This window comes from Carassius gibelio, chromosome B1 (genome assembly GCF_023724105.1).
Source record: "Carassius gibelio isolate Cgi1373 ecotype wild population from Czech Republic chromosome B1, carGib1.2-hapl.c, whole genome shotgun sequence".
NCBI classification, from domain to species: domain Eukaryota; kingdom Metazoa; phylum Chordata; class Actinopteri; order Cypriniformes; family Cyprinidae; genus Carassius; species Carassius gibelio.
The window spans coordinates 9,416,962-9,437,875 of NC_068396.1; positions in this window are offsets into that span (position 1 = coordinate 9,416,962).

The following is a 20,914-nucleotide window of genomic DNA, read 5'->3' on the forward strand; positions in this document are numbered from 1 at the left end:
TTTCAGAGAGGTTATTTTAATATTAGAAAAATAATTTTAATTTGGAGGACGGAATTTACAAAAATGTTCTAGGAATGAATTTAGGTGTCTGCAGCCCATATCGACGTTCACTGCTAACAAAAACGTAAAAAAAAAAATGTGTGATTCGACTCAAAACTCAGTAGGTGAGATCCAGTCCTTTGTGACAACTCACCCGGTCTCCTGTCTCTCTCTCTATATAACACACATTAGATCACAGGCTCATAGTTTCATTCAAAGCAATCCAGAACATCTTTTGCTTCTTGGCCTGAAATGATAAACACGAGTGTGAAAGACTTTGATTGCGGATGTTTATTCAGTCCTGCCACACTGACTGTGATTAGAGAGCTGTTTAGAACATTAAACTTCTCCGGCCCTTTCGCTAGTGTTCCTGATTGGCCATTAGGAAAGAAGAAGAAGAAGAAGAAGAAGAAGAAGAAGAAGAAGAAGAAGAAGAAGAAGAAGAAGAAGAAGAAGAAGAAGAAGAAGAAGAAAAACACACACACAGTTTTATGCCATGGATAAAATCAGCATGTACTGTATGAATTGAAACTCCTGCATGACTAATCAGCAACATAAAAACGTCAAGCACTTTATTTACTAAGAGTACAAATATGTTAGAAATTTTCTCTTGCACAAACGGACATGATACGTTTTCACAATAACAGAATAGACAGGTTTAAATTAAAGATGAGGTCTCCATTCAGACCAGTATGGGGTTTATCCACACCACTGGATATTGAGATCTGTGATGATTTAGTAATGTCTTTCTCTGGTCATGGTTGTTAACTTTAGTTTAGTAAAGGTTTGTTCTAAGGAATATAGTTTACAATATAACACCATAATACATAATATTTATACACACACACACACACACACACACACACACACACACACACACACACACACACACACACACACTCATGCTCTGTACCATCAAAAGTTTGGAATCAGTACGATTTATTTATTTTAAAGAAGTCTCTCATCAATGAGCCATTAAAATGCAATTAAACAGTAATATTGTGAAATATTATTACAATTTTAATGTGTAAATTATCTGTTTGCTATTTAATTTTCAGAAGCCTCCAGTCTTTAGTGTTGCATGATCCTTCAGAAATCATTCTAATGCAAATTCAGCTTTGCCATCACAGGAATAAGTTAGATTTTAAAATATATGATAATAGAAAACAGTTATTTTAAATTGAAATATTTCAAAATATGACTGTTTTTATTGTATTTTTGATTCAATATATACAGCCTTTGTGATCATGAGAGATTTCTTTTAAAAAATACATTAAATACATGGATATATATATATATATATATATATATATATATATATATATATATAAATCCATGTACTGTATATGCACAATTTATTAAACTATAGCATTGATAATGGATATGGATTGTATTTTGTAAAAAAAAAAAAAAAAATGTCAAAAGCTAATAATATATTATTAATATAATAATATAATATCGAGATTAATTATATCAATCTATAATTAAACTCATAATTATCTATAATTATATCATACTGAAAGATTAAAAAAGAGATAATTTATTTCACAAAATGTCTGTGTTTTTTGAGGTTCTGGCTATCAATGTCTTGAAGGGTCTCTGAACACATTATAGTCATTTTGAGAATTGTAATGGTGACCAGTAGAAAACCACAAAGTTCGTTTTCAAAATTCTCTAAATACCAAGAACAAGATATCTGCTTTCTCTCAAGTCACACGGCAGCCGAGAGGGTTGGGCGGGTTAAAGAGGGGGTCGGAACCATGAAATGTCAGACAGGCACAGCACCCAGATAAAAACGAGGTCAAGAGATATCAGCGAAAGACTGAATGACCACAGACAAAGACATGTTATCAGCCAATCTGCCCCCTCCTCTGGGCCTGACTATCCCACACAGACCCTGCCAGAGCTGGGGAAGATCATCCCAACAAGTAAGTGATTGTAGGAGGTCGAGCTCCTCTTATCTCCTTTCGTTCTGGAGTTCATCACAAGACACACCACTAACCAGAAAGAATATCTTCAGTGTAAAAGCATGTGATGAGGTGGGATGGGGTGTGTGTGAATGAGAGCAAAAAGCAAGCAAACATGAGCACACAAGAGGGATCAGGTTCAAATTTGGCCCGCCTGTGAAATGTCACGTTTCCCCCTCTCACCCCTACTTTATTGTCTTTTAAAGTCAAAAGGTCCCCAAAAAGGTCAGTAGACATAAGCCATATAGTACCATGGTTTTTCTCAGCAAACAGAGCATTCTGTGGCATGATCTTTTTTTTCATGTCAAAAGAAAACTTATACCAGTTAGAAATAGATAATTATTATTATTATTTATTATTTTTATTAGAAATCCCCATTGGGGATTATACGAAGTTCATGATCTAAGGTAAAGTTATGTAAAGACATTTACAGTGTAATGCTACAAAAAGAAAGAGAATAAATGCTGCTCTTTGAAGTTTTCTACTCAAATGAATGAATGAAACAAACAAACAAATACATATATAAGTAGTTTTCCACAAAAAGAAGAAAAAAAAAAGAAATTAAGCAGCACAACTATTTTCAAACATTTAGAATAATGAGAAATGTTTAACGTTCAAGCATTAAATCAGCATATTAGCGTGATTTCTGAAGGAATTTCATCTTTGTCATCACAGGAATATGTTATGTAGGGCCCTCCATAAGCACTGGAACAGTAAAGACAAAATAGCTTTCCCTGCTATGGAGTCAAGACATTTGCAAATATGATTAAAAGATATATACATAAAAAGTACAGCACTTTCAGAGGTCATCCCACTATTTGCATAAGCATACGTATTGGAACAGTTGAATTTAAGGGAGATGTAAAAGATTAAAAGCTAATATTTAGTTGCAGATCCCTTGCATGCAATCAGAGCAGTGAGTCTGCAACCCATAGACATCACCAGACTCTTGGTCTTGTCCTTTAAATTGCTTTTCCCCAGCCTTTAATTTCACTTGCTGAAGAGGAGACTAAAGACAGACAAACTCCGCTAAACAAGCAACAGTTGGAATTGACTGCATTAATGGTCAGTCAAATTTAAATCTGGAGAATGATTTGGACAATCTAAGATTTTTCATTTCTTTGCCCTGATAAAGTCCTTGACTGAGCTGGCAGGGTGTTTTGGGTCATTGTTCTGATCCAAAATGAAGTGCTTTCTTATGAGTTTGGTGGCATATATATACTGTGTGTTTGTATATGTATTTTTTCGCCAAATAAATGCAGTATTGTTGAGCATTAAATAATTCTTCCAGATAAAAAAGCACAAAGTATTAAATGGTTCAATCTCTTGTTCATTTAATATGTTTTTTTTCTTTCTCCATATGTCTCTGTATCTATTACTCGCTATTTTTAAATTTTTATATTAGTAAGTAACAGTGACACACAAATGGCAGTGTTTCCTGAGAATGGCCAGCCACCAGAAGCAGCAACTTGCCTAATCCTCAATGCTTGTCTAATTATATAGACATATACATAAGACAGAGACAGCTCACAGACATGCACACATCTAAACAGCAAGCACATATTCTGAAAATATAAACACAAAAGCCCTATGGCAAGGATTGATGTCTAAAGCATTTAATGATACAATCCCTAACAAGTATGAGTCAAATAAACACGACACTGTTTTACTCTCCATTACAAACTTATTGACAGAAACGCAATGGTTTGTTATACCGGATCTCACATCAGCTAGCACAGCCAGGCTATGCACATATTTATAAAGCAATATCACATCATTCATTATGCTGTACTGTAAGCAGAAAAGGCTCCTGCTGCTCCTCATTCACATCTATACTATTCAATAATGCTGCTCATCAGGAGCACCTTCTGAGGGAAATATGATATCAGCTTAGCCAGAGATGAATCGATCAGGCCGTAATGAACACCTGGGTGGACCTCATTTCTGTGGAGAATAAGTGAGCGAGAGAGAGATAGGTTTGGACTTAAATCCAAATATATTCAGAGTACCTGCATAAAGAGTGACTAAAGAACCACATTTGCATTTCTTGAAGGAAATAACGGTGCTTGCAAGGCATCAAGCATTAGCAGCTAAAGACATGCAGGTCAAAGGCCACGGATCCAAAGATCAATGCCAGCGCTGAACGCTCTATCAGTGTAAGTCCAAGATATTTTAAAACTCTAATTTTAGTAGGTTACAAAAACCAAAAATACATAATGCATGAGTCTGAAGTTCTCTACACAACACCTCCTGGAGATTAGTGTTAAGTTGATGAAGAAATGTGAGTGATTTCAATACAAGTTTTTCCTAGCAAGCACTGTATTAATAATAGAAAATGTGCTATTAGCAGCAAATTAATACAGACTTGAACTTCAGGAAAATGTTTCAGATGAAATAGGTGAATATAAATTAGGTAATGTCAGACTTGTGTTCCCGTTTTGTTGTTTTCATTCCCATGTGTTCCTTGTTTTCCCTCTTGTATCATTATGCCCTTATTTGGTCTTTCCTGTTTCCTGTTCCAATTATGTTTTTTTTGTTCCCAGGTGTGTGCGATTAGTTTCCTTGTGTATTTAAGCCCTGTGTTTCCCGAGTCCTGCACGCTGTCTAAACATCGATTCCCATGTCCTACGTGTGTTCCCCAGAAGTCAATAAAGACTGTTATTCCTGATTCTCCTGTATTCTCCTCATTCCTTGCTCCTCATTCCTCACTGTAGGACAGTAACATTATAAATCTGTAAATATCAGTTTATAAAAATGTATTGATCCCAAGCTTTTAAATGGTATTTACAGTACACATACACACTATTACATTTTTATTGGATTTAGTGGAACGAGTGACCAAATTTGCCTAATAATGTAAACTTTCCCAAAAATAACAATTTGTTTGCAATGTTTTTGCAAACCTTGACAGGGCACATGAGGGACAGATAGCCAAAGAACTATTCAGAAGAAAGATAAACCTTTGAACATTGTATTTTAGCCATCCCAAGAGAAAATACAAGCAGATCCATGATGCAGTGTCTGTCCAAGGACAAGAATAGCGAGCATGCAGCAGAAATAAGCCCTGTAGCATCAGCAGCACAGAAAGAGTGCCAGAGAGTCAGTCTGCGGCCCAACACATCAGCTAATTCACAGACACACCTGGTGAGCGCACAGTCGCTGAACATTGATTCTGACTCCACCTAGTCATACAAGGTGTAAAAATCTGCTACACAGTCAAAATGAAATTAAAAACCAGCCTACTGCGCTGTCAGATTAAAATACTATAAAAGGCAGTGCGTTGTGGCTGACCAGAGATTCCTGCAGGGTAAAGGCTGTTGCTGCACTGTGGATCTCTGAAATGAGAGAGCTCTATTGTAAGACATCTGACATCTCACTGGGACTAACCTGGTTAAGTAATGGTTTATTTAAAGGTAAAAAGTGTGTTAGATAAAATCCTGACGATTAGTGTTGGACACTCAGAGGGTCGCAAGGTCAAATCCCAGTTGGAATTGACACTGAGTTATACCTCAGAGCGATGACAGGAAAATGGTATATAGAGCAAGAAATTATCCACCTTTCATGTACTCTAGGGCTGGGCGGTATGACGGTATATTGTAACTGCAAAATAAAGAGTCTATATGCTATATTGTGTTTTTCCTGGTATGCAATTATATCTGTATAACACAGTACTGCTTAAACGTTATACACCTGTTCAGTGCTAAGGAAGCATGCATGAATGAGAAAATAAAGAGTGGGACACACCTGGTAGAGTTAATAAGTGCAATAAGCTCTTTCCTGCTTCTTCCTTATTTCGAACTTAAATGGTAAAATATAAACACAATACCCTTCGTGTGGAGTATTCAAGTAAACACAGTCAGTTATATTAAATAAATGTAAACAGTTAGGTGAAAACCAGATGTGTTTCAGTAAATCGGATTGGTCTTAAAGGGGCAGCAGCATAATTTATTTACATATCGTAAAATAGAATTTCTCATATTGTGAAATCAGATTTTGGTCATATTGCCCACCCCTAATGTACTCTCTTTTGTATGAAATAGTATTAATTTCTGTTAAACAATATAAATTAGTGGCATAGCGAATATAAATAAATTAGAATGTCTTGGAAAAGTTCATTTCAGTAATTCAATTCAAATTGTGAAACTCATTAAATAGATTCAATGCACAAAGAATGAAGTAGTTTAAGTCTTTGGTTATTTTAATTGTGATGATTTTGGCTCACATTTAACATGAACCTACCAATTCAACAAATTAGAATAGGATGACACGCCAATCAGCTAATCAATTCAAAACACCTGCAAAGGTTTCCTGAGCCTTCATAATGGTCCCTCAGTTTGGTTCACTAGGCTACACAATCATGGGGAAGACTGCTGATCTGACAGTTGTCCAGAAGACAATCATTGACACCCTTAACAAGGAGGTTAAGCCACAAACATTCATTTCCAAAGAAGCTGGCTGTTCACAGAGTGCTGTATCCAAGTATGTTAACAGAAAGTTGAGTGGAAGGAAAAATGGAGATGGAGATCTACCATGGAGATGATCATTCATGCTTTTATTTCTTCAAGGTTAGATTACTGTAATTCTCTTTTTACTTGTTTTAACAATGTTTATCTGAACCGTCTTCAATTAGTGCAAAATGCAGCAGCCAGGCTTTTAACAGGAACCAACAGAAGGGCACACATTACTCCGATTTTATTTACTATCCACTGGCTTCCGGTAAAATTTACAATTAATTATAAAATTTTAGTTTTTAACCTTTAGAGCATTACATGGACATACCCCCCAATATATCGCAGACATGCTTACCCCTTATACTTCTTTCCATACTCTTCGTTCCTCAGGTCAAAATCTCCTGATTGTCCCTAAAACCCGCCTTAAAACTCGGGGAGACCGCTCCTTTCAAGCAGTCGCTCCCAAACTGTGGAATGCCCTGCCACTGTCTCTACGTGTGGTCGATTCTGTTGATTCTTTTAAAAAACAGCTAAATACACTTCTATTCAGTTAAGCTTTCAGTTGACTGAGCTATTATGTTTTATGATTTGTATGATGTTTCTTATTTTTAAGTTTGTTAATTTGCTATATGTAAAGCACTTTGTGATTTTATCTGTGATAGGTGCTATATAAATAAAGTTTACTTACTTACTTAATGTCATCTGCTGGTGTTGGTCCATTGTGTTTTTTGAAAACCAAAGTCACTGCACCCGTTTACAGAGGAATTTTGGACCACTTCATGCTTACTTGTGCTGACCAGCTTTTTGAAGATGCTGATTTCATTTTCCAGCAGGATTTGGCACCTACCCACACTGCCAAAAGCACCAAAAGTTGGTTAAATGACCATGGTGTTGGTGTGCTTGACTGGCCAGCAAAATCAACAGACCTGAACTCCATAGAGAATCTATGGAATATTGTCAAGAGGAAAATGAGAAACAAGAGACCAAAAAATGCTGATGAGCTGAAGGCCACTGTCAAAGAATCCTGGGCATCCATACCACCTCAGCAGTGCCACAAACTGATCACCTCCATGCCACGCTGAATTGAGGCAGCAATTAACACAATGCAGTGCAGTGAATTTATTTAATACACAAGTTTCACAATTTGAGTTGAATTACTGAAATAAATGAACTTTTCCATTACATTCTAATTTATTGAGATGCACCTATACAGTATATTACCAATATCACAGATGTAGCAGTGAAATATGGCTGGATATCGATATGGCTGTGATTTGGCCATATGGTAATGGCAGCACGCCGAGATACAGCTATATCACGTGGCTACGAGTGTGTTAACCTATTGCATTTATACAGCAGCTCAATGGCAGATGTGTGTAAATACATAAGAAACAACAATGAAGTGTCTTTAAAAGCCATTTTTCTATTTTATTCTGCCATGGATTGAAATCTCAGGTTGACAGGAAGCCATTTCAAAACAGACAGTTCAGGAGGCAAAAGGGGAGCAGTCAGTTCAGGTGGCATGACGGAACAGGGAGCTCGGGTAGCCAGGCCTTGGCATTCGGCCCAGCCTCCATGTCCAGACCCCTACTAACCCCCCACCCAAAAAAAAAAAAAAAAAAAAAAAAAAAAATATATATATATATATATATATATATATATATATATATATTGGGGAAAAAAAATAATCTTTAGAGGCTCTCTGTGGGCCTAATTCAGGAACTGTGACCCCCTTGATTTTGGCATTGTAGCCTCCTTTTGGCTGGATGTGGGAACTGGAGTCCCCCTTGGGCAGGACATGGGGACTGGAGCCCTCCTTGGGCTGGATATGGGAACCGGAGCCCTTTCTGTGCTAGACTTGGGGACTGGATTCCTTTCTGGGCTAAAATCGGGGACTGGAGTTAGCCAGTATATTAGCCAGCAAAAAAGGTACAGCCGCAGTTCTAGTATAAGGCCCCCTTAAATTAAATCATTGTCCTTGACTGGACGAATCAGTCGGAGCCCCCAAGCAATGCAAAAACAATAGTAATGTTCATATTTTAATTAGATATAGATATTTGCCGGTTAAGATTAAGCATAGCTTGACTCGTCATGATCCAAATATATAAACAAAACAAAACAAAAACAGCTGAACAGTTTGTTGTTGAAGTAAGTGTGATAAATGCGCCTGACATCTGCAGCGGATGCTGAGAAAGTCTGGCTGAACTTCTGCTGACGTTTTCTCACTGTGAATGCTGAAGAAGGGACAGAAACTTAAAGGGATAGTTTACCCAAAAATTAAAATGGAGAACTGTTTTTTTGTTTTTATTTGTTTTTATTGTACATTTTAGCCATGATTTAAATCCTTTGAAGTCACCTACATCTTGGATGCCTGGGGGTAAGCAGATAACCATCAAATTTTCATTTTTGGGTGAACTATCCATTTAACAGCAACAATACACACATAATGGTAGAAGATATACATATAATGTTATCACTTCGAAACAATATTAAACTTATAAACTAGTTTTATAAAAAAAAAAAAATATATATATATATATATATATATATATATATATATATATATATATATATATATATATATATATATATATATATATATATATATATGTTTTAGCTTCTGAGAACAAACACAGTATTGTAATCATTTTGAAAACCAAAACTTTCACCTTAACACAGTAATGAGTTTTCACAACAATATTTTTGGATTATCCTTCTTTCTCCTTTTATTATTACTACAGTATAGTCAATAGAAAACTAAACATTTGCTGAATGAAAAGCATCAGGCACTCATAAACAAGAATTAAACATTTGCCATGCATTTCTGTGACATAAACACAGTGTGCATCTGTAAATGATCAGCGTGTGCAAAAAATAAAAATAAAAATAAATAAATAAAAATATCGGGATCTAATGAGCAGAAAGGTTTTTTGTTTGAGTTAATGTGCTATGAATGTGTTTGACGGATTTGGTTCATATTTGTCCTGTGTTTCTCCCAGAAAACAATTTCTGGTCAAATTGTGTGTGCACACATACTTGCACCCTATAGGAGAGGGACAGAGAGATCTGTGAACAACATATGCACAAACAAATCCAAACACACAAACACTTAAGTATTCCACTCACTGTGATTTAGCCAAGATATGTAACAGAACCCAAACCTCAAAAATGGAGCTATAAACTGCTTTAATCATCTGGATTCAGTCAGATTTACTGAACTGGAAGTGTTTGTGGCCTATCACCATATTTAAGAGGGTCATCTGAGGCTGTTCTGAGATTCCTGTCAGAATGACGTAGTTCTGCAAAGGCCACTCCCACGATTGATTGACAACTTTGATTTTGGTGGTGTGTTAGAGAACGTGGGAGAACGTCTCCCAGAAATCCTGTATAATTCAATCAATCCATTGATGACTTTGAAACTCCTGAAGTGTTTTCACTTTTGTGTGCCGTATGCATCAGACGTTCAGCCACCGGTCCATGGGTGTGACATCTGAGACTGAGACCACTGACTCCCTATATATGAGCAAATGAAGACGCAGAGGTTTAACGTTACTTTCGCTTTGAAGTGAATGCGTTTTGGATTATCCGTCATCCAGCTTCACCTACAGAAGATGCTAGTATAGGTTGTTGTTTTTTTTTTAATGAATCTTTGCAAATCGCCTTTTTTTGATAATGTACTAGTTACCCAGTTTCGCAGCTGAAGTTTACAGTCTGTGAAATTTTAAGTATGTTATAGCCTTTTATTAAGACCCTAAAGAATCATATCAACTTGTGCAAAATGGGCATCCGATGACCCCTTTAAACGTTATATCAATTTCAAAAAAGTGGTTTTATTGTTATCTAAAACAAATTATTGTTAATTAAAACAAAGACGTAAACAATATTTTTCCATTATCAATACATTCATCCATCTATCTGTCTTAAACTGCTTGTTCTCTGTAGGGTCGCAAGGATGCTGGACATTTCAATATCTGAATTAAAAATATGTTACTTGGTTTACTGGTAATATACACCTTTTTTTCAGTGTATATCTCAATATTTGTGTATTTATTTTGAAAGGTTTTTATTGGATTTCTAAAAGCTTTTTATGCTTTTTTGTCTTAAAGTATACTGCACAAACAAAAATTCAGTAAATTACACTATTCACAAAACAATTCAGTTACTGTACAGCATTGTCTGATGTGCTTTCTTGTTTGCTAAGTAAAAAATATTTATATTAAAGTTAAATCACCTCTTGCATCCACCAAATATATGTATATATATGTATATATATATATATATATATATATATATATATATATATATATATATATATATATATATATGTATGTATATATATATATATATATATATATATATATATATATATATATATATATTAAACTAATAAACACTATTTTTTTTATTTTTTCTAATAAGACTAAAGTACTGTATGTTCACAAGCTAAAACAAAAAATGCTTTAGAAATCTAATTTTTAAAGAATATATAAACAGTGCACACAAGCAAATACGGCATTGCTGATCCAGAAACATCCCACTTCACAGGCATTGTGTTCAAACACCGAAAACCATGCCATTTTATGTAAAATGCATACAAATATACAAACATCCCATACACACACACACACATATACGCACACACACAAACACATAATTTCTTTAAACAGCATCCGTTCTGCGATGGTAATTGAGCAAATTCCAACTGTTCTGTTTTTTTCTGTAAGTGTGACATCAACAGGAACTACATTTTCACACATGCATACAAACAAAGAGAGAATAAACAAGTAACAACAGGGGAATAGAGAAAAGAGAATGTGAGAGAATAAAAACTGGAAGTCTTGCCTCTGTATGAAAGAATAAAACAAACTCCAACCTCCTCTGACAGCTTTCCACAACGATTACACAACAAACAAAGGAGATGCAAGACTTGTCTCTCTATTTAAACCTAATCCACTCATGCACTACTCTTACACACATATACACAGCCCATATCCCTCCGTAAGATGTAATGTATAAAGGCCTGCCTCAGACTGTTAGCCTGACCAAAGTGGAGATTGTGGAAAACAGCAGTTCTGTGTGAGATATATCAATGTAGGGTTACTGCTGAACTGCTGTAGTAACTCACAATCTGTTGCATGCACTTAAATCATTTTATGCATAACATTTGCATAGGAAAGAGAATGCACATATACTGTCAGAAAACAAACACTCCTTCACACACACACACACACACACACACACACACACACACACACACACACACACACACACACACACACACACAAGACGCTTCAGACAGATTCATGCCGCACAGAACAGGGCAGGAGAAATATACTAACCTCATAAACAAACATTAATTACACTTACGTTTATCAGTACATTTACACTTGCCAGATGCTAACATACAAAGCAACTAACAGTGCATTCAAAGTACATTTTATCACAAAGGGCATTAAACCCACGACTTTGGTGTCACTACTACCAGCTGAGTTGCAGCAACATTTACATTTATGCATTTAGCAGGCACTACATTTATTGTGACTTACAGGGCATTCCAGGGACAGTTCATTTTGTGTGTGTGTCTATGAGTGCGTTCTCTGTGAACAGCACCTAGGACCTCGCTGCTGTTAGCATCATGCTCACTATATTTAGCATATATTCCTAAAAATTTGGTTGCAAATGTAATGTCTTTAACAGGATGATGTAAATGCATTTTAAATTTGGTAATTATGAAAATCTCTCTTATTATCTTGTGTATTATCTTTTATTTGTTATTGTATTTTAATAAATTAATCATTTTATTCACTTAGGATAAATACATTTTTTAAAAATTAAATTAAAAAAAGGATATTATTTTTTACTTTTTATTCATCCAAACATTCTGCAAAAATAAAAAAGGAAATACCATGTTTAAAAATAAAATGAATGAATGAATGAATGAATGAATGAATGAATGAATGAATTAATTAATTAAATCAATGGAAAGCATTAAGCATCACAACTGTTTTCAACACTGATATTAACAATAAATGTTTCTTGGACACCAAAGCAGCATATTAGAAATTATGACTTCTGAAGAATCATGGGACACTTGAAGACTGCAGTAATAACTGCTAAAAAATCAGCTTTGCTATTACAGGGATAAATTACATTTTAAAATATACTAAAATAATAATAATAAAAAGTAATAATATTTCACAAAATTACTGTTTTAATGTATTTTTAATCCAAATAAAATCAGCATACGAGACTTTATTCGAAAACATAAAAAAATGCACTAACCCCCAGCTTTTGAATGCATATACACAAACAACAAATAAATAAATACAGTATAAATAAATAATAAATATAGTAATAGTATTTTACGTAATTACATGGTAAAAAAAAAACAAAAAACAAAAAAAATTCATGCTGAATATATATTCCTCTCAGGTCTGGTATATTTTTTGCAGGACAATCTATTTGTTGGGAACCATATCCTTTTCTTGGGCCATATAGTGTATTTTCACTTAGCTTTAGTACACACACACATTCATAGAGAACGAGAAGTTCTGCTGTGACATACAGACCAATCTGAGTTCTATTGATGTTTAGCAGATCGAATGATTCAGAATAAATAAATCAACGCAAGAGTCTCTTATTGCATGCATCGTGTTTTACAAATTTTCAGATAGTAGTAACACACATATACAGATGAATACATTCATGTCTATCTTATTCCCACAATATCATTTTGACTCCACCAATCAACAAAACATAGCCCTCTGTGCATGCTTACTGTAGCCTGAAGTGGATTTTTAAAGTAAATTAATTTTCCCACATGTCAGATAGAATTTTGCACTGAGCCAAAGCAAACGCATGAGTTATTGCCTCATGCTTGCCAAACACAAAACAACACGTAGAATGAATGCTAGAAGCCATTTTTGTGAGTGAGATCTCTGCAGGCCAATCAGGGATGACTGTATCAGTGAAGCCTCATGGGTAATGACTGCTGGGGTACTTCCACTTACCCTGCCATTTATTCACCCTCCTTTTATTTCCCGTCCCTCTGACCTCACACCAAAACCTTTGGAGGGTTTGTAATGCTGGAAAGCATGAGAGCGACTGAGAGAGAGAACGAGGGTGTGAATAAACGAGTGGAGCACCTCATATTGCTCATTAGTGGTTAGCCAGAAGTAAGTTGCTGTGTCAGGTCAGGACAGGACTGTCTCATTAGGGATACAGAAACACAGCCAGGCCAATGACTGAGAGAGAGCGAAAGAGAAAGAGAGCAAGGACAAACAATTTAAACCTCCCAGAGGGTGAGAGAGAGAGAGAGGTAACAAGGACAAAGAATTTAAACCTCCCAAAGGGAGAGAGAGAAAGAGAGAGAGACCCTTCACCTTTGTAATTATTATGCCAATAAACAAGTTTTCATTTAGGAGAGACACAAGTGTGTTATGATTTTGGTGCTGCATATTCACTTGGGTTATTATTTGTGTATTGCATCATACCACAAAATCATTTTCTAAGTAGTTTAAAATTCTGTATATGTGTGTTTGCAAACGTACATAATTATCTAAAAGTCTGAGACCACTAGTGGGAGGAAAAGAAGAGAGTCAATAAAATTAGATATTTATAAATTACTAAAAATATAATTTAGCATTTAATATTAAAATAAACAACACCACCAATAACAGTAAAAACAAAAGCAATAATAATAATAAAAAAAAAACTTTATCTTTGTTATTTTTTTATTATTTATTATGTATTTTTTAATAGCCTTTTTACTTTACAATTCTGTTTTTATTATTATTATTATTATTATTATTATTATTATTATTATTATTATTATTATTATTATTAACAGGATTGTTATTAATAAAGATCAATATTTCTAAATTATTCAAAATATAATTTAATATTTAATATCAAATAAACAACAACAACAACAACAATAATGCATTATTTATTAATTTAATTATTTATTATAATTATAATTATTATTATTATTTTAATAACTATTCTCTTTACAACTCTGTTTATGTGTGTTTCCCCTATATGTTTGCAGATGTAAATCATGGTCCAAAAGTCTGAGACCACTGGTGGAAAAGGGAAAAAAAGACCTAAAACCATGTCATATATTTATTAACTGTATGAACTATATTATTGTTGTTGTTGTTCCATGATAATCGACCCTTTTGGATGGGTAAACTTCTATGTTGGTGAACAAACTAAAACAAATGTGATTTCTGCTATTCCATTTTGCACCAATAGGGAAAATAAATAAATAAATAAATAAATAAAAAATACACAAATACACCAGAATAAGAAAAAACAAAATATTGAGAGACTTTTGAACTTTTGAACCCCTCTCTATATCCAGCTGGCGACAGTCTCATTACGTGTTACAATATTCCTGCCACCCAAAGTGACGGCGGGCCACTGATCCGATTTATGGAACTTAATTTGCCGACTGAGGTCAACCTTGTTAGGGGGACTGATTTGACCGTCGCACCAGAAGGACAGGAGTCCTCCTGATAGGCCAGATGCTCTGTGTCCCCTCACAACATCTCAATAAACCAAACCCTAAGCCCTTTATCTTCACCTCAAAACATTTATACTGACCGGTGCCCCTCAGAACAGGATACCAGTTCATGATTCTTAAACAAATGCAAAACACAGATAAGCACCCAAAACAAACACCCACCCAGGAATGTTCTGGGGTTAAATACAGGTTAAGCTCTAATGCATCTGTGGCATCTTACGTGCAAAGAATTTACAATAATTTACAGTGGAAGGCTATGGGTAAGTAATGGCATTATGAAGCATTATAATGCAGCTTTTGGTAAAACCCTTATTGATAATTTCATCCAAAATGTGAGTAAAGAATGTATTTATTCGAGTTAGCCACCAATTCACCAATAGGTAAAATAGTTATGAATAGCAATGAGATTGTTATGAAATACTAGCTATAGCACTGTAGGTAGCCTAACTTTTGGCAAATATTGCCCATTGTCAATTTAACCCCTTTTTCTAAGCATAGTATGGTAATCAGCATCCACAGGTGGCTAAATGCTAATTGTTTTGTGGACATCTGCACATCAGTCTTCATGTGCATTTTTATGTAAAATTCAGAAGGGAAAACACAAAAAAATCTGGAGCACTAATTGATTTTCACACACTATTCAGATTCAAGGACTCTTATGTTCAGCAGTAATTAACTAATAATGTAGCTGACAGAATTTACCACAAAGCATTTCTGAATGTATCAAAAGGCTGCTGTGTTAAACTAATCTCAAAAGTGTCATAAATATTAGAGTCTGAAAGATCTGAATTACATTGCGCTGTGACTACAGATTCATTTAGAATCTTGGTGGGATGATTAGGTGATTAATTCATTCATTAATCGATGACCTTCATACAAGTAGGCTCATTAGTTATTGCTTATTAAAAACCCTATTCAGTCTAAAAGGTGAAAGATGGATTCTCTCTCCAAGCAAAGCACACTGAAAGAGTGAAAAACTGAGTACATGTAGGTCTTGCCCCGCCGGTCTCACCCTCCCTCTAGGTGAAAGCAAACAAAATGTCTCATGCCAGCTCTATTAATCTCTGGGATGACTTCCATTTAGAAGGGTTAAGGCAAACTGGCTGCTGCATGAGAACTGGCCTTGCTTGTGCAGTCTGTTCTGTAATAGCTCTCAGATTGATAGATATGATTTAGCATATGATGTGTAGGTGGCCTATTTGCTGGGGCTTTAGGTCAATACTAAAAACCACACATAAGCAAAGAACATGGGCAATTATGGCACCACCGAAAGCCGGTAAGAACTGCTGGAGGCAGGGAGTGTTGCTTCTCTTAAATTAATAATGTGAAATTGGTTGTCAGGTAACTTAATAACAGCCCTGAATGCTTTATTGAAACAACTGTGAGCCAAAGTCGAAAAACTTGGCAGAAGGTCAGAGACGTTTACGATTATGGAGTTACATTAGGAAGAATAATTAGTACAATTTTGTTTCAACCGGGGGAAGGAAATATGTTAAGATTATAAAAGGCAATGTAAAGGAGCCCTCACAGCTCATTAACCACGCTAAAAAAAGGCCTGTAGGAGAGGAGACTAGAGTTCTGGGATAAAACAAGCCTTTGAACTTTGAGTAATAGATATATCACATTTCAACTTAAATGTAACAGAAGGTCGAACAGATAAATCTACAAATGTATCCAGTCTGTAATTTACATGCTAATTACAAACACCATATATAAATACTATCTGTTTTCCAACATTCCATTTATGAATGAGTCATAAAAATGAAAATTGAATTTCTGAAATAACATTTGAAGTTAAATTTTAAATGATACTGTATGAAAATAGAAGACACACACGCATGCAAGCACAATTTCCAAAAACTCCAGCATCAGTGAGGTGTGGCATGGAAGAGATCAGCCTGTAGCATTGCCGAGGCACTAGTGTGAGCCTTCAGCTCATCTGTATTGTTTGATCAACTGTTTCTCATATTTCTCTTGAAAATATCCCATAGAATCCATATGGGATTCAGGTCAGGCATGTTGGCTGGCCAATCAAGCACAGTAATAGCATGGTCAACATATCACTTGGAAGTGGTTTTGGCACTGTGGGCAGCTGCTAAAGTCCTGCTGGAAAAGGAAATCAGCATCTCCACAAATCTTGTCAGCAGATGAAAACATAAAGTTCTCCTGGTAGATAGCTGCATTGACTTTGGACTTGATAAAACACAACGGACCAACACCAGCAGACATCACAGCATCCCAAATCATCAATGACTTTTGAAACTTTACACTCAACTTCAAGCAGCTCGGATTCTTTGTCTCTACAGTCTTCCTCCAGAATCCAGACCTTGATTTTCAAACGAAGTGCAAAATTTACTTTTATCTGAAAAGAGGCCTTTGGACCACTGAGCAACAGTCCAGTTTTTTTTTCTCCTTACACCAGGTAAGGTGCTTCTGATGTTGTTTCTGTTTCAGAAGTGGCTTGGTAGCCCTTTTTCTGAAGATGTCTGAGTGCTGTGACTCTTGATGCTTCAGTCCACTCAGCATAAAGCTCTCCCAAGTGTTTGAATTAACATTGTTTGACAGTATTCTCAAGCTTGAGGTCATTCCTGTTGCTTGTGCACCTTTCCTACCCAATTTCTTTCTTCCAGTCAACGTTGCATTTAATATGCTTTGATAAAGCACTCAGTGAACAGCCACTTATATTATTCACCCTCTTTGTGGAGGGTGTCAATGATTGTCTACGGGACCATTGCCAAGTCAGTAGTCTTCCCCATTATCGTGGTTTCAAAGAACGAGAGATATCCATAGTTTACATTGTAGGGATGCCGTTTTCGCCCACAGGACTCCCGCATACAGGATGTTTTTCCCTTTTCACACCATTCTTTGTAAACCCTAGAAATAGTTGTGCTTGAAAATCCCAGTAACTGAGCAGACTGTGAAATACTCAGACCGGCCCGTCTGGCACCAACAACCATGCCACGCTCAAAATTGCTTAAATCACCTTTCTTTCCCATTCTGACATTCAGTTTGGAGTTCAGGAGATTGTCTTGACCAGGACCACATCCCTAAATGCTTGAAGCAACTGCCATGTGATTGGTTGATTTTACTTTACATGTAATGAATCTAGAATATATGAAATTAAAAAAAAAAAAAAAAAAAAAAAAAAAAAAACACGACCTATTAGGTGGTTTGTGCAAGCACCTTATTATTACCTATATTTACATTTTTAAATTTAGTGCCCTCTAGCTGGCATAAAAATAATGACAGTATTGAGTTGCATCTGTTGTCATGAAATTATGTATAACTGTCATCACTAATCAAAATGTGTGTTTATTTAAATGCAATGTGTGGACTTTTTACACCTATCTCATTGTAATTTGTACATATTTTACTAGGTGGCTAATCCATTGGAATGACTACACCTAACCCCGCCCCTAAACTCACCCCTCACAGAAATCATGCTAAATTGTAATTTATAGAGCATATACATTTTATGAGCACGTGCATTCTCTGGGATCGAACCCATGATCGCGTGATAACATATTGGCATATGCCAAAATGCTCTACCAATTGAGCTACACAAAACCCGAATTATAGCGCAAATAAAGAGTACACAACATTAATATAAAAAGGTCCTGTTGCCGATAGGGTGATATTGTAATATATGCTCTAATGCATCATATTTCAGGGATCTTGACAAACAACCTACTGTATACGGGCACACTGGCTGGAGGACAGGTTGTAAATTGTCACTTTTTGAAATAAATTACAAAAAAGTGAATATATATATATATATATATATATATATATATATATATATATATATATATATATTGTATATTGTCTATATATCTACTGTATATTACAAAATATTTAGATTTTGATTAAATGCTGTTCTTTTTAACTTTTAATTCAATAAAGGAATCCTGAAAAAAGTATCACAGATTCCAATAAATAAATAAATGAATAAAATATAAACATCACAGTGATATTGATACATGATAATAAATAAATAATATTTTACAACAGTACTGTTTTTTTTTCTTCTGTATTTTTGATCAAATAAATGCAGCCTTGATCAGCGTAAGAATCTTAAACATATATTTCTATTCATGTGCACTCATTTTTTGCCTTATTTTACATTGACTTTGAACATTGCTCATCAGTTTAGTCAGTTAGTCATAATGGATCAGTTTAAGTTACTGATTAACTTGGAGTACTTTAATAAATCAAATGCAAATTGAATGTATCATCTGGACAGCACTGTCTGAGCATACTGTATGTAGCGAGGGCTCCGTGTTGTCGAGATTACTCATCCCTCTGCTCAGTGAGGTCACCAAGGCTGATCCTGGTGCTGTAAAGCCTGTTGTCCTGAGATGGACCTTTGAGGCAGACCATGGGAGAGGTAAGCAGTCTGATCAGACCATATGCACCACCAAGGTTGCTGGGTTACCAATAAGAAAACCCAGAACACGTACGGCACACTGCAGGCCAAAAGCAGATAATGGACAAGAACATTGTGTAATAGGCCCAGGTGATTTACAGTTCAATTTACCGGCACAGACAACTTTTGTAGAAAGAAAACTTTGGAGGGGATCTTAGACAAAAGCATTAAGGCACTCAACCCGCACACATATTCAGACGTCTGAATAGCAAATTGTATATGTGCTGTGGGCTTTATTGCACAGCAAAGTTAACGTTTCAAAAACTGACATGACAAAAAGAGTTCCAACATCAGTAGAACAGGAGCAAGGCAGGTACGCTGAGCATGATGATAATGATAATGATTAGATATAATGGCAGATAACAGCGGAACAGAAAGTGGATAATGCACCAATCCGTCGTGTGCACACATGAGAAACTGAGATAAAAGCCTTTCCATTTAGACGTCCTAAATCCTGGGCTTCAAAGCCACAAAGAGACCATGTTCATCTCAACTACAGTTCTAATGTACCACGATTGATAGAGATAACTCTTGACACCACAACAGAATAGACTAATAATAGAAAAAAAGAAGAAAAAAAATCAGTCTATTTCTCTTCTTTTCTAGTAAAGAACAGTGTTATTTTTGTACCACTGAGACATTACTATACTATTTACTTTTTATAAGTTCTTATTTTCTCTATTTATTTTCAATTTAATTTACATTTTTAGTTATGATCCCACTTTATATTAGGTGGCCTTCTGTACTTACATTTACATGAATAAATTCAATGCACTTATTGTGTACATGCATTAACATTGAAAAAAATGCACAAAAAATTCATTGAAAAAGATGCACAAAAATTATGTAATTTAACTGTTGACTCATCCTTTAAATTTCAACCCACCCTTAAACCTACACATACCACCACACCTGTCCCTAACATTATCTGTATCCCACCTCAATAGGAGAAAAGTGTTTTGCAATTCTTTATGAACACAATAAGTAAATTATGCTTATTTTTTATTTTTTATGCAAGTACATAGTAGTTAAGGCCACCTAATATAACATGGGACCATAAACAAAACTAAAACTGAAATGAAAATTCATTTTATAGTGATATTTAGTAGATCTAGTTAAACTCTACATTACAGTAATTATTAATATTTGTTAATGTTAATAACAACACAACTGTTCACTGTTCATGTAAGATAAAGTCTATTACATAAAATTAACAAAATACAACTTTTGATTTCAATAATGTATTTGTAAATATTGGAATTAACATTAACCAAATTTTCAAATCCTTTAGAAGTATTTATAATTGTTTACGTTTTAGACTGAATATTAACAAATGCAACCTTATGGTAAATTTTTACTTATTTTTAATTTTTTTAAGCATGAATCTCACAAAGAACAGCATTTGTCAATAGGACCCATTTGAATATTTTGACCAGAAAATACTAAATTGTGAAAACGGGGGTCCTGGAACTCTGGATCAAGACTTTGTTTAAATTTTGGAATT